The 13,946-nt window shown below is 42.4% G+C and overlaps 1 long non-coding RNA gene across 1 annotated transcript; it reads right to left on the bottom strand.

The window, feature by feature from the left end:
• Positions 1 to 443: 443 nt before the first annotated feature.
• Positions 444 to 2,528, bottom strand: LOC125704224 (uncharacterized). Its single transcript, XR_007381063.1, has 3 exons — positions 1,843 to 2,528; positions 1,042 to 1,095; positions 444 to 769 (listed from the first exon to the last, which is right to left on the bottom strand). It is a non-coding gene; the product is annotated as an uncharacterized LOC125704224 (long non-coding RNA).
• Between the last annotated feature and the right edge of the window lie 11,418 nt (positions 2,529 to 13,946).

Below are 13,946 nucleotides of genomic sequence, written 5' to 3'. Positions count from 1 at the left end.
CCATGCCCCCCTGATTATCCACGTATGCTTCCCCAATCGTATCCAGCTGTACCCTGTTATTTTGCCCTGTCTCGTTCTATATCAGTTCACGTCTTTCCCTGCCATTTGTCTGTCATTGATGTTAGTTGATGTCAGATGTCTCCTTGTCACTGTTTCCCTCGTCTCCCTAATAAATCCTCAGTTTTCCCCGTGTTCCGCCTGCCTGCCTCATCCTTGTCGGCTTCCTGCCCGCCTGTTTGCCCGTCGCTACCCGAAACCCTGACAGCACATGACGCATGGAATTAAAAAGCATACTTGCAAAAAGCAAGAACAGGAATTCAGCAACAGTTCAATATTAAAAACTGTATGCTTAAACATTCTAGCAAGTTATTATAAAAGTCTTTATTTATTTATTTATTTATTTATTTATTCAATCATTTAAAAACTTATGTTACCCTCATATACACAAATGATTTAAAAAAATCTGATTAGAACTTGCAATTTGAAAAAATTGCTATTACTACAAGCCACGTTAAAATTCATTGTTTTTTTGCAAATTGCATTCCTCTATTTTTAACAAAGTCATGGATGTTTTGGGCAATTCGTCCTTCTAAAACGGGATATTCTACTTTCTTGCATTTCTCCACTCCACTCCAACGCTCCAATTTTGAATCCAAATGACCCTTCAATATGTGGGGTTTGAAATGCCTCATTACAGCAACTACTTCCTTATTTGTCCATGGCCTTCAAACCACTTTGCACCTTCTCTTTGTGGTTTCATTGGCACGATCTACGAGTGAGAAAATCAAAAGTTCCATCGAACTGAATTTAGAATCCACAGACAACTGTAATAGACAATTTTTGAAAAATTCTTCAAAAATAAAAAAGAAAATAAGTAGCGTTATCCCATAACCAAAATATAGTAATAGGAAGATAAGTAAATAGGACGCGATGAAAAACAACTGGGTGAATTACGAAACTTTGATGAAATTACACATGTTATTTGGGTACATGGTACTAACCTTTGTATTTCGTTTGGAGAAAAACACTAATCTGTCTTACCTTCTAGTGAAGATTCCTTGGTATTAGTAGTTTTGGGGTTTACATTCATTTCATCTAAAAATAGGCAGTAAAACAACTTTAAAAAGTGACTAAATATAACCGTTAAATAAGTACACTAGATGATTAAATATTTTCTTGCTTGTAAAATGTGCAGAACGATCCAAATTCTTAGTATGAGATTACATCGTATTACGCTTACTCCATGTTAACCAAGCTTCTTTTATATGTGTAAATCTAACATGAAAGAGCAAGTATGCCACAGGCTACTCAAAGAGAAACGTTTATACACAATGTTAAGGTTGTGTAAAAGTTTAATGGTTAATAAAGTAAAAATTTTATATTCTAATTCTAGAATAATTATAGGTGTTAAATTATTAGGAGTGTCAAGCTAATAAATGTTGGAAGATAAATGATAGAAACCATATTCTATAAAATGTATCAGCTCTCTGTCACCTACCTTTAAGGAAAAACTCATAATGAATGCTAAATGTAAACAAAGCACATCTTGGTAAAGAACAACTACTAATGCTAAATGTAAATAAAGGATGGATCGATAAAGTGCAACTATCTGAGCTGCTGGCTGAAGATCTACTTTTGCAATCCTCATCGCCATCACTGTCTGTGCCACTTAAGTCATCTGAAAACATTAAACAGGACACATCCTCACTGCATAAAATTATTTTACCATTTTACTCAGCTATTTCTGGCAAAGTGCTTAACTAACAGAAAACATTTACATGTCAAGTCATCATGAAATTTAACACATTCACTTACTTATTTTTACACTAATCAATTAAATACCTGAAATTTCATCCATGAATTTGCCCTTGAGTTGTGGTAGCTGCCCTCTTTCCATAGCAATTAACAGTTTTGAAATTTTTGCCACTTGCAAGGTAGACTCTGGCAGGCAGTAGTACTCTCTATGAATCCCGATATCATGATCCATGAAATCAGCCAGTTGGTAAAGTTCATCCATCCATTTTCCAAACCGCTTATCCTACCAGGTTGCATGGTGGTCGAGTTCATTGTTCTTTAAATTCAGGACCTGTGAAACCATAGCCACTTGTTTCCTCAGTTGAGTTGATCTAAGGTGTTCAGGATTTTTTGCACCACAGTCACCAGCAAAACTTCGAAAGTAGTCTTGTCCCCTGTAATGACTTAAACATTTGGGAATCCCGACAATGGTATTTTCTCTAGGTACATGATAGTTTTCCCTTTGTTCAAAAAGCATTGTGAGTGCATGTACCATTGCTGGGGTTAGAAGAACAGTTATTTTGCATTTGCCCCTCAACTCAACTCTGCTGAAATACTGACAGACTTTGTGTTCAAATTCCGTAAGCCCCTGAGCAACATCATCATGCACTTTTGCTTGATCATGACTAAAAAAGTCATTTTTGACACTTCTCCTGCACGTTTGTTGTTGAATAAGATCACCTGTGTTAATGTGACCTTGGCTAGCTTAGCATATGCAGCTGGTGATGGCATCTCCCCTAATTCGTTGATTGCATGCTGTGCCTCATGCTGAAGGTGTTTGTGCAATTTTTGCACGTCCTTAGTCAGTGGAATCATTTACGATTTATTGAACTTTTTCTCCTGTACAGTTGTCACGGCACAGACGGAAATGTTTTCAGCCCATTTTGATCCAAGCAGCTTTTGCAGATTTCTTCAACTCATCATCATCGCACATCGACACTCTACAGTGTACTATATCACGGACTTTGTGCAAGGAGTACCCAGGTTTTAATGCAAGGCTTGGTGAGCTATAGGTGTTAGTCTCTGGATTATATCCTGCTGTTTCCTTGACACACAAGATCAGCTTTTCCAAATTGGCTGGTTTTATTGCTTCTTCTAAGTTATGAATTTATGCTTTGTTGCGAAGGATAATGACTAATCTTCCTGGTTCACGGAGCTTTTGTCTGACATATTCATATTTAGTAGTATCATGGCCATTCTTGCCAAACAAGGACTGGGCCAACTGTAAAATTCAGTAGTCATTTCTCACAACTGCAGTGACCTCATTCTGATTCATGTTTTGCAACATTCTCCAAACTCCCTCTGGTATGCTTTCTGTCAATGAAGAGCATACTGTGCCCAATCCAAGGATTCGTCTTTTACCATGAACTTCTTCATCTGCGTCAGGTTTGTTATGACATCTCCTTGTATGCCTCCATATTTACTTTCTGACAAACATGCCAGTACAATACATACAGAATTCATATTTAGCTGAATCACCCTTGGTTTGTGACTTTCGTTTCACTTTTAAAGATCCCGATCCCTGAGATACTAAAGCACTATTATGCTGAAAATTGCCTTTGTCCTTAAGCTTTTCCAGCATTATTTTGCATTGTTTTGAACCCTTAGGGAGGGAAAGAACTGTAGCAATTTCTGCCTCTCCACGTTCATGTACTTTGAAATGCCGGGCAAGTTTGGATTGTGACTTTTTGCATAATTTGAATAATTTTTCTTGTTTGCATGATCTATCACTTAAAGATCCCGATCCCTGAGATACTAAGGCACTATTATGTGTAAATTTAAGTGTTGCTGTTAAATCTGCACATGCTGCCTTTTTAGAAATTTTGTTTAAGGAGCCATTATAAATTTCACCCAAGTCCACAGAGTTCTCTTTCCTTGTATACTCTATGGTTTTGTCTGGTGTGGTCTTCTCAATAATAACCATCTGCTACTCCACATCTGATGCTGCTGCATTGCTTTCATGCTCCAACACAGAACAATCAGTATCATCCTCTGAGTTTGGCACAAGTTCATCTCCAGAAGAAACATCATTGTCCTCACTTGATTCCGGGACATCCTGGCAAATCAGAGAACCAAGAAAGATTTTATTAGTAAAAACAATGATTGAAGTGTGCATTTAGTAGGAAAAAAAGAATAAAATGTCTACATGTGGAATATAACTTGCATAATAATACCACAACTGGCTAGGTTTGTGAATTTAGAGTTTAGAGCTCTGTCTTTATACTGTGAATACAGTACTTAAAATTAACCTGAACCTACCCATGCTTTTAGTCTCTGCTCATCAGAAGTGGTCTTGGCCAAACACGTTTTATGCCAGATACCAGAACATACTAAAGAAGAATAAAATGGTAACAGAAACTGGCAAACCAAACATTTGTCAAGGCCAGACAAAACTTCAACAGCCATTTTTAAATCCTTTTACAAACAATTGGCCAAATACTGTACTAAACGAACAGTGCCATATTGTGGAACTCTTTACATCTAGTTACACATTTACAGCTATATATTTAGAAAAAAAACAATACAACTATATTCTCACCCTTATACTTATTTATGTATCTATCTTCGACTATGTCGTGTTGATCAATTCTCAATGAAATAACAGTACAGGCATGTTTCTTTGGGTTAAGTCTCTTCCGTCTTTCGGTCATGGTGCTACAACAGGAAAAGAGTGGCAGAAGGAATGCAATAAATCCAGCATGATAATCTATTTTATTCATGCATATCAACTATAAATGACATAACAACCATAAAAAGTTCCAAGAATTTCATATGAAAGTTCCTTCTGACATACATATTCACTGTGTTAAGGTACTCCACATAACTAGTATGTTTATACGCCCAGACCAATGCCGGCATTCAGGTTAAAGAAACCGTAAAACGTTATTTTTACGTAAAAAACACTTTTAAAACACTCTACACGAACTCAATCTCCACAACTGACCTGGACTCCTTTCCTGACCTCATCACCTGATGATGGCTTTACCCTCTCATCATCTTGCCGAGGGCGTACCTCTTGCCAAAGCTCGTGGTTCCTTAGGGCCAAAGGGGAGTCATGCTACTGTATGCCCACGACGCACCCTGTGCAGGACTTTGTAATGCCAAAACAACCTATGAGGCCCTTAGTTAGGTAGCCTACTAGCCTAAAATGCAACAGGATGCAACAGAATATGTGAAAGGATGTCTGGTCTGCTGGCAATTCCAACCAGCAAACTCAAACCACAAGGTCCCTCTGCAGCAACAGGGAATCAATTTCCCATGGTCAGATCTGCAAATTGACTGGGTAGGCCCAGGGACGGATTATGGGTTGTGTGAGCCCCTGGGCAAAACGTTCGCGAGGGTCCGTAATCCGTCCCTGGGTAGGCCCCCTGACGAGATCAGCTTGTGGAAACAAATACTTCCTCACGGTCATCTGTCAGTTAACCCTCTGGGGTCTAGGGGTAGGGAAAACACATTCACTGACTGGGGCATGGTCACACATTTCATTCAATATCATAAACTTAATTCATGGCAAATAAATTATTTCTTATATATTTGATTTGGCATTAAACTCATTTTAATTGTAGTGTACTTTGTAAATATGTCAGATTTATGTGAAATTTGTAATTTGACATCAAATTATAGACATTGCAAAATGAAGTTTGGAACACTTGCAGAAATATTATAAAAGTACATAATAAGCAATGGTGGCAGTTTGTTTTGATCTCAGATATCTGATCACCAAAGTCTTGGCTACATGAAGATGACTAAATGGTGTAGTTGCAATATTCAGTTTGATAAATAAATAACAAAAACTAACTCATGTTACTATTTCTGGGCTCCATTCATTGAATATGTAGCAACTTTCATGTGTATGCATGAGCCATTCACACCTGGCCACATCCCCCCCCTCTTTTATGGCGCTGAAGGGGATGTATCTGAATCGCGTTTTACCGATGTGTTATTCAAATTACCAGGAAAATGAGATTTTAATATACGGAAATTTGACTATTTAGAATGCGAATAGCGATCTTCAGGTGAGGGCGGCACTACACGCCCCCAATGCAGGTAAGGTAGGAAAGGTGACATGGTTTACTTTTTTGCCAATTTAACCTAATTTTAAAAACTTTCATACTTCCGACAATTGACGTTTTGAAAACAAGACAGATTACGGATTTAGTCAGCATTGTTTTCATGATTCTACATGAAGATTTCAGCAAGGTATAAACTGAAATAGACGTGAAAAGTACACTGCACTCGACCCCAGAGGGTTAACTAAGTGGGCAGAATGTCTCCCGGGACCCACCGAGACAGCCCAGACAACGGCATATCAACTCATGAACCATGTGTTCTCCAGGTTTGGCCTCCCACTGAAAGTCAACTGAGACTGAGGCACCCACTTCACAGCCAAAGTGATGCAGGACAACTGTAAGCTGTTGGGGATCAAAGCCCAGTTCCACATCAGCCACCATCCTATGGCATCCGGCCAAGTAGAATGGACCAACCGAACCATCGTCGGCATGATTAAGAAATATGTGGCATCCAATCAGAAAGATTGAGCTATAAAATTGCCTCTGGTGCTCATGGCAATCAGAGCCACACTCCACAAGTCCACAGGAGTGTCCTCCTTCGAACTGATGACTAGATGAAAATGACACTCCCTCTCCAGCTGCACTACCAACCTGGTGACAACAATCTCATCACAGCCTACATCATGCAGCAATATCTGGACAGCCTACACCAGCATTTCAGAGCTTCCTTTGCATTCACCCAGCAAAACCTGCAAAGAACCTTACAAAAGCGAACTCCAAGTGGGAGACAAAATCTGGTACTATAATTTTGTGCAACTAAACTTAGCACAAAGACTCTCCAGGAAGTTTCTACCATGCTGTTCAGGACCACATGAGATCGTGGACAAACTGTCACCTGTGGCTTACTGAATCAGAACCAACAGAGGCACCCAAGAAACATGCCTCAAATGGATTAATCAGAATCAAATCAGGAAGTACCAAGGCCACAGAAAGCCTGAGACACCCATCAACCAGTCTTCTCTGGACAGAGCTCAAGATTAAACCAGCAGCTTGGAATAAGCCATAGTCAAACCAAAAGGAGAACAATTTTTCAATCTGAAATCTCCCCAAAAACACCCAAGAAGAAAGACCAAAGAGAAAGGGAAGGAAAGAAGGTTGTAGATAGGGTAACCCAAGGTGGTGGGCTTGACTACTAATATCTGGGTGACCTTGATGTTTTCGTTCCCTCCATGAGAGACCCCAAACTAGTGGGACAGGTATCCGATGAACCCAGGATGCCCGTGACCCTGAGTCCAATCAACAGCCTAAGAGGCTCCTGGGCGCCCTGCTGGGTGCTGTTGCAGCCGTCAGTACCCTCTTCAACATAGCGTTCACCACTCCTTGCCGTCCCAGAAGCCAGGCGCCAGCCCTTGCGCCTCCTCCTTGTCCATCCTGTCACTGTAGCACCCAGAGTGCCAAACAATGGGGCGTTTCGTTTGCCTCATCGCAAGTCGGTGATCCTGTTTCAGCTTTTGCCGCCTGAATGATTTCAATGCCATAATCAGTCGAAAGGGGGAATATGTAGGATCACACATGCACATATTACAGGGCTGAGATTCCAGGTTGCCTGAGACAAGGCCTAGCCTGGTACGAGAGGTACTCATTGGACTAAGCACCAAAGGGGTTTTAGTGACCCCCCCACACACAAACACACTTAAACATACACATACACACACACACACTCAAACACAGATAACAAGTGAAGCCAGCAGGCCAACTTTTATGCCCCAAAGATTTAGGGACCTACAGACAGCAGAGTGGACCACGAGGATAGGGGTCCCTCACTTGGAACGCATACATCCCCCTCCCCATACATCCTGCCTTACATACCACTCAAACACCCTAAAGAAAGTTTCTTTTAAGTTCGCTTTTGTGCGTCATTGATTTACTCATGACTACTAGTCTCAATATACAGATATGTTATAGGTTATGTTTGTGTGTGTCCTTAAACAATCTTAGTGTTTTGTGTGCCACCCTTATAAACATGTTCACAGAGTATCACCTATTTTATCCCTCACACTTAAACATTTATATAAATTTGAATAAATAAATATGTATAGCTACCACTGCATATATGTTCTACCTTAAATAGTGTAACCAGGTATCTTAGTGTGTCCTAACTATCAGATGTTTTTCTTGCTTTGTTTAACAACTCCCCCTTTTCTCACATTCCTCTGTGGCCCTTATCTGATCTTTTGGTCTGTTAGCAAGCTTTTTACGCTCTAGTATGTTACATTAAAAGAACTGAATTAAGGTGTACATTATCCATCCTGGGGAGCAGGTCAATTGGGATGAGCCACACCAGCCAAAATATGTTGTTCCCAGATGTGCAACTTAACTTGGTATTACCACAAACTAACGGCCACACCTCTCTAAGGATAAGATGTGCTGTTTGAATGTGAATATGTCATGTAATGTTTGTAAAATTTACCCGAAGTGTACTATTTTTTGATGTGCAACCCAAAAAACCTATACCGTGTACTGATGCAAGTCAGTAACATACATAATATAAGTAATTGTTAATTAATTAATACAGATGGTATAAGGTGTGAACCGCCAGGCTGGTATAGCTGGTATCACTTCTGATTTCAAATCTGGTCAGTGGGTCCCACAAAACTGTAGGTATCAAAAGTTACGACAGCTTAATGAAAATCATCAGTAAAGGGGAATCAGTCTGGTCATACATCCCAAAAGGACTGCCACAGACACCCCTCCTAAAGCCCGCCAAATGGATGGTCAGCCATTGGTTCAGGTGTCGAATTCCTGGTCATGAATTCATGAACTTTAGACCATAAAACCTGCACCTCAGAACAAAGCCTGGGCAGAAAAAGCATCAGTCTGAAGAGAGAGGCGGAGAACAATAGGCTAGGAGAAGAGAAGCCCGTGAGAAGCCCTCCTGAAGCCTGCCGGTGAAGGCCTGCTACCCAACAGAGAACTGCAACCAAGACAAAGCCTTAAAGCTTCACAAGGAGAAAGAATCAAAGGGGCTCCATTCCAACAACCGCTCCAAACGCCGTGCCTTCCTGAGTGCCATCATCCCTCATCAGCCTCTGCAACCAGCTGCCAAATCTGGTCTCTGTGCGATCTGGCTACTACGCTCTGAAACCTCAAACTTGCCTGAAATATCGCAAGACTCTCTCTCATCGGCCGTGAGGGGAGCTTCGCTACCAATCCTTTACATTACCTGGTGATGCAGCTCACTGGACGAGCCTTCAAACCCAGGTTACAAAGCGATACTGGTAATTAGTGAATCCCATGTAAGTCTCACATTAACAGACTCATGGGAATACCGCAATTGAGTTTGGAGGAGCCAACCATTCCGCATAACAATTAGTTATTAATCATCATCAAATAATAATGAATTAAAATTTAATTAATTTCAAATCATATTGGTGGAGATATTAAAATTTACCTGAGCTAATAATTTCTACACTGTCTACACCTCTAATAATTGAATCCCTATTACCACAACCTCATGCTTCCTGGGGGGGAGGAGGCTCATCGGTGCCGAAGGGCCCCCCTGCCTCTCCAGTCTCTTCCGGCACCTGAAAGCAGTTAGACACGTCACTTCAGGTGATGCCGCCTCTGTGTACTGTGTACACCCTGTTCTACATCTACGACCTACGTTCACCCAGCTCTCTCGACCTATCTGCTCTTCATTCTGCCCCCTCCTTGCTTGTGATGTATGCACCATCTCCCTAAATGGCATATAAACTCTCTCCTCTAACTCCTTGTTGTGTCGCATGACAGCCAGTTTCTCCTCGAGGTCATGAACCTTGACCATGAGTGAGTCCGCTAATTTACATCGCTCGCAGATGAAGTCTGACTGGACGCAAACATCCAGAAGGGCAAACATCTTGCAAACATAACACTGAGCTGGCCCCATAATTACATAACTCACTATGACCAATAACTTTTTAAATTTAACATTTAAAATAACCAAATTAATAATTATTTACCCGAGACTAACTTCCTACTGAACCACGTTTAACTAAAATAAAGCAAAGTTGTTCTTGGGAGGGAGAAAAACCACAAAAAACCCTCTCTGGTGGTCGAGCAAAGCTCAGAAGCAACAGTCCTTTTCCGAGTTAATGTTACCGATGTTAGATAATATTATCCCATGGGTGTTTGTTGCGAAGGTACGTGGACTGAAACGTTGCTCACGTGACACCCGCAGCTGTCGATAATACTCTGATTATTAATCCTCTGGGGTCGAGTGCGTCGTCAGCAATACAGCATACTATTCGTGTCTAATTCAGTTTATATCTCACTGAAATCTTTATGAAGAATCATGAAATAAACGATGGATAAATCCATTAATATGTCTTCTTTTGAAAACATCCATTGTTGGAAGTGTTAAAGTTTTTAAAATTAGGTTAAGTATGTATTAAAAAATTAGGTTAAGTATTTTTTAGTTTTACCTGCATCGGGGGCAACGGAGAAACGCGATCCAGATACATCGCCATCAGCATCATAAAGAGGGGGAGGATGTGGCCAGGTGTGAATGGCCCATGCATACACATAAGAGCTCCTAAATATTCAATGGAGGGAGACCAGAAATAGTGACATGAGTTAGCTTTTTCTTATTCATTTATCTGACTGAATGTTGCAACTACACAATTTAGTCATCTAGGTTGCCCCTGTAGTCCACAAAACATTAGTTGAACAATCTTAGTCAGGGATTACTTCACCAATCATGCCTACACATGTTGGGGGGGGGCACAAGTGATGCAATAGATGCTTATTAATTTATTTTTTTTTGGCCCTTTAGAACAAGTCATTTTACCTCATTTCTGCCCTGCTAGAACTGTCTGTGTATTCAATCATAACTTAAGTGATTGTGAAGGTTAAAATGTTCAGTTGCTAAGCGGTAGGCCACATAAGATAACCCAAACAAATAACCCAATATCAATACCCAAACTGAATGGCAACCTTTCTTATATACAGTACATTTTCAGTTGAGGTACTTTTTTTGGTAGCAAACAATTGAGCAGCTGTCTTTTTTGGTTCATTCTATTTGAAAAGTGAATTATTTGGAAGCTCAGCCTAGCTGCACTTATGCCTAGTTGACAGATGTATGTTTATTATGTACCATTTGCCTATATGCAACAGGGCTTGATGCCCTGCGTTTCATTACACATTACTACCATAATCATAATCAAAACCGTCTGCCATTTGTGCTGCCTTTTAAGATTTCATTTATGTTTTATTATAGAGTATAACTGGTCCTTTCACATAATCATCCTGTTCAGTAAAACACCAAAAGAAAAATAAATGTATTGTAAAAGTGGGTCACCAAGGCATGTCGCTTGCAATAACTATGCTTGAGATGGTTGTTAGTTTTAACCACTAGGTGGTGTTTATTGCACCAGTACCATTCGTACTGACAGCACACTCACATTGCCCACTTTGCCCGTTGCCCTGCTTACTCCTAATATGCATGGTGGGCACACACACACACTCGCATACACACACACCGACATGCTATATAAAACACTACGCACTTACACTTGACACAACTACCCAGCACAATTACATCCATTCCAGGGCTTCCATAGCATCTCCAGTGACAATCGAGCTTAGGGTGATTACCCCTTCTTCCTGATGAGCCAGTACACCCAAACAGGGTCCCTAGGCTAGAAGGCCTGTCCCCAGTAGCAAATGTTATATGCCCTCTTCTGCCTGCCCATGGTCACGCCTTGATGACCCCTGGCCAGCTCAGGCACAACATGCAGATGCTCCCGGAGCTCATGCAGGTAGTCCAGTCCTAGGATTGCCAGCAGTTCCTACTCAGGAGGCGAGCTGCACAGCAGCCCCCCCGGGGTCTGCAGCTCATGGCCAAACATGAGGGTCGCGGGGGTGCAGCCAGTGGTCTTACCCAACGCTGTGTGATATGCCCACAGGAACAGGGAAAGGTGGAAGTCCCAGTCGCGCTGGTGCTCATCCACAAGGTTCGGCAGCTGTGCAGCTAGGGTACGGTGAAAACGCTCCACCAGCCGTTTCCTCTGGAGGTAGTCATGATCCCCAGGCACCAGCAGACCTCGCCGGACACCTGTGCTTTGAAGTTCCGCCCCTGGTAGCCTCCACCGATATTTCTGGACTGCGACTGGACAACTCACCAGAGATTTTGGACCGTGAATGGACATCCCTCCACCAGAGCTTTCTCCTCAACTCACCCCTCAGCAGGGTGCACCATAGGGTCCGTATGGCCACCCTTGCCTGCCACCGGCACGCCCTTCGAGTCCGACATGGTCACAATGGCCGTCGGTGGCTGATGCAGTGGGTGTGCTCCCATATGCTTAGCCTGTATTCATGGACACATCGTGACCCCCAGGACCAATGATTGACGAGCGCTTTGTGGCGCTGTAATTATCTGAAGATGTTGTGGATGGGAGCATCACCTACTCTGCCATGAAGATAATCAAAGGGGCACTGGTTTGTATTCTGGATTGAATAATCGAGGATGACATGCAGGAGACCTGTGTTAGGTGCGCTGTGAACCACCCAAGCCGGCACACGTGACTGTACTACCCCGAGCCATTTTACTTCTTTAACCATTTTGAAAAGTTGATCAAAAAGCTGTATAGACCGTGGTTTAAATATGTCATCATGAAAGCGGTCGCAATGTTCAACCCCCACCGCACCCCGGTGAAAGTACAGGACGCCGTCAAGGCCGTTATATGTGAGCTTAAAGATGAAATAAATGTGCGGGAGAGATTGTGCGACTTGAAACGTGATGTTGAAAGGAAAAATTATGAGTGTGCTCTTGATGCCGCAATTAATGATTTCTGGGATATGCACAAGTTCAAACAAACTCTGGTTGGTGTGTAAATGGTGAACTATGTGACTGAATCTGTCAAAATGTATTTGGCATTTTTACATGCTTTTTAAATAAGATGAATTGAGTCAAAAACACTGCCATTATTTCTAGAGGCTCACTATGGATAACAAGCTCTTGACACGTGTCTATTATATGCCATCAAACCAAGGGTCTTTTGAAGGTACCGATATATTATACAGATCGCTGATAGATGAAGAATGTGTGTGTAATATAAATAAGAAACAAGTTGCAACATGGCTGACTGGTGAAGATGCATACACATCACATAAACCAATCAGGTTTAACTTTAAAAGGAATAGTCTTTGTGACTAATATCGATTCTCAGTGGCAAGCGGACTTGGGGGACATGTCTGCGCACAAGAAAATTTATTTCTAGGACAGCTGCCTAAACCCGTTACCATCGGACTTGTAGATAATGGAATCGAAACCCCTTCAATTTTCAACATTACGACATTTTGGAATGTCTGTATTACAGACCGCCCTCCAATAGGCTCACCACCTATAGGAGGGGCCATAGGGGTCGGGTGCAATTTGAGTTGGGCAGCGGTCAAAGGCGGGGACCTTGGCGGTCCCATCCTCGGCTGCAGAAGCTAGCTCTAGGGACATGGAATGTCACCTCTCTGATGGGGAAGGAGCCTGAGCTGGTGCGCGAGGTTGTGAAGTTCCGGCTAGATATAGTCGGGCTCACCTCGACGCACAGCTTGGGCTCTGGAACCAGTCTCCTTGAGGGGGGTTGGACCCTTTTCCACTCTGGAGTTGCCCGCGGGGAGAGGCACCGAGGGGGGTGGGCATACTTATTGCCCCCTGACTGGGTGCCTGTACATTGGGGTTTACCGCAGTGGACAAGAGGGTAGCCTCCCTTCGTCCTCGGGTGGGGGGATCGGTCCTGACTGTTGTTTGTGCTTATGCGCCAAACAGCAGTTCAGAATACCCACCCTTTTTGGAGGCCTTGGAAGGGGTGTTGGAGAGCGCTTCTCCTGGGGACTCTCTTGTTCTGCTGGGGGACTTCAATGCTCACGTGGGCAATGACAGTGAAACCTGGAGTGGCGTGATCGGGAGGAACGGCCCCCCCGATCTGAACCTGAGCGGTGCTTTGTTATTGGACTTCTGTGCTCGTCACGGATTGTCCATAATGAACACCATGTTCAGGCATAAGGGTGTCCATATGTGCACTTGGCACCAGGACAGTAGTTCGATGATCGACTTTGTAGTTGTGTCGTCGGACTTGCAGCCGCGTGTCTTGGACACTCGGGTGAAGAGAG

The sequence above is a fragment of the Brienomyrus brachyistius genome, chromosome 1 (genome assembly GCF_023856365.1).
Source record: "Brienomyrus brachyistius isolate T26 chromosome 1, BBRACH_0.4, whole genome shotgun sequence".
In the NCBI taxonomy this organism is placed as follows: domain Eukaryota; kingdom Metazoa; phylum Chordata; class Actinopteri; order Osteoglossiformes; family Mormyridae; genus Brienomyrus; species Brienomyrus brachyistius.
The sequence above is the reverse complement of the archived record's forward strand: the minus strand, read 5'-3'. Positions and strand labels throughout refer to the sequence as shown.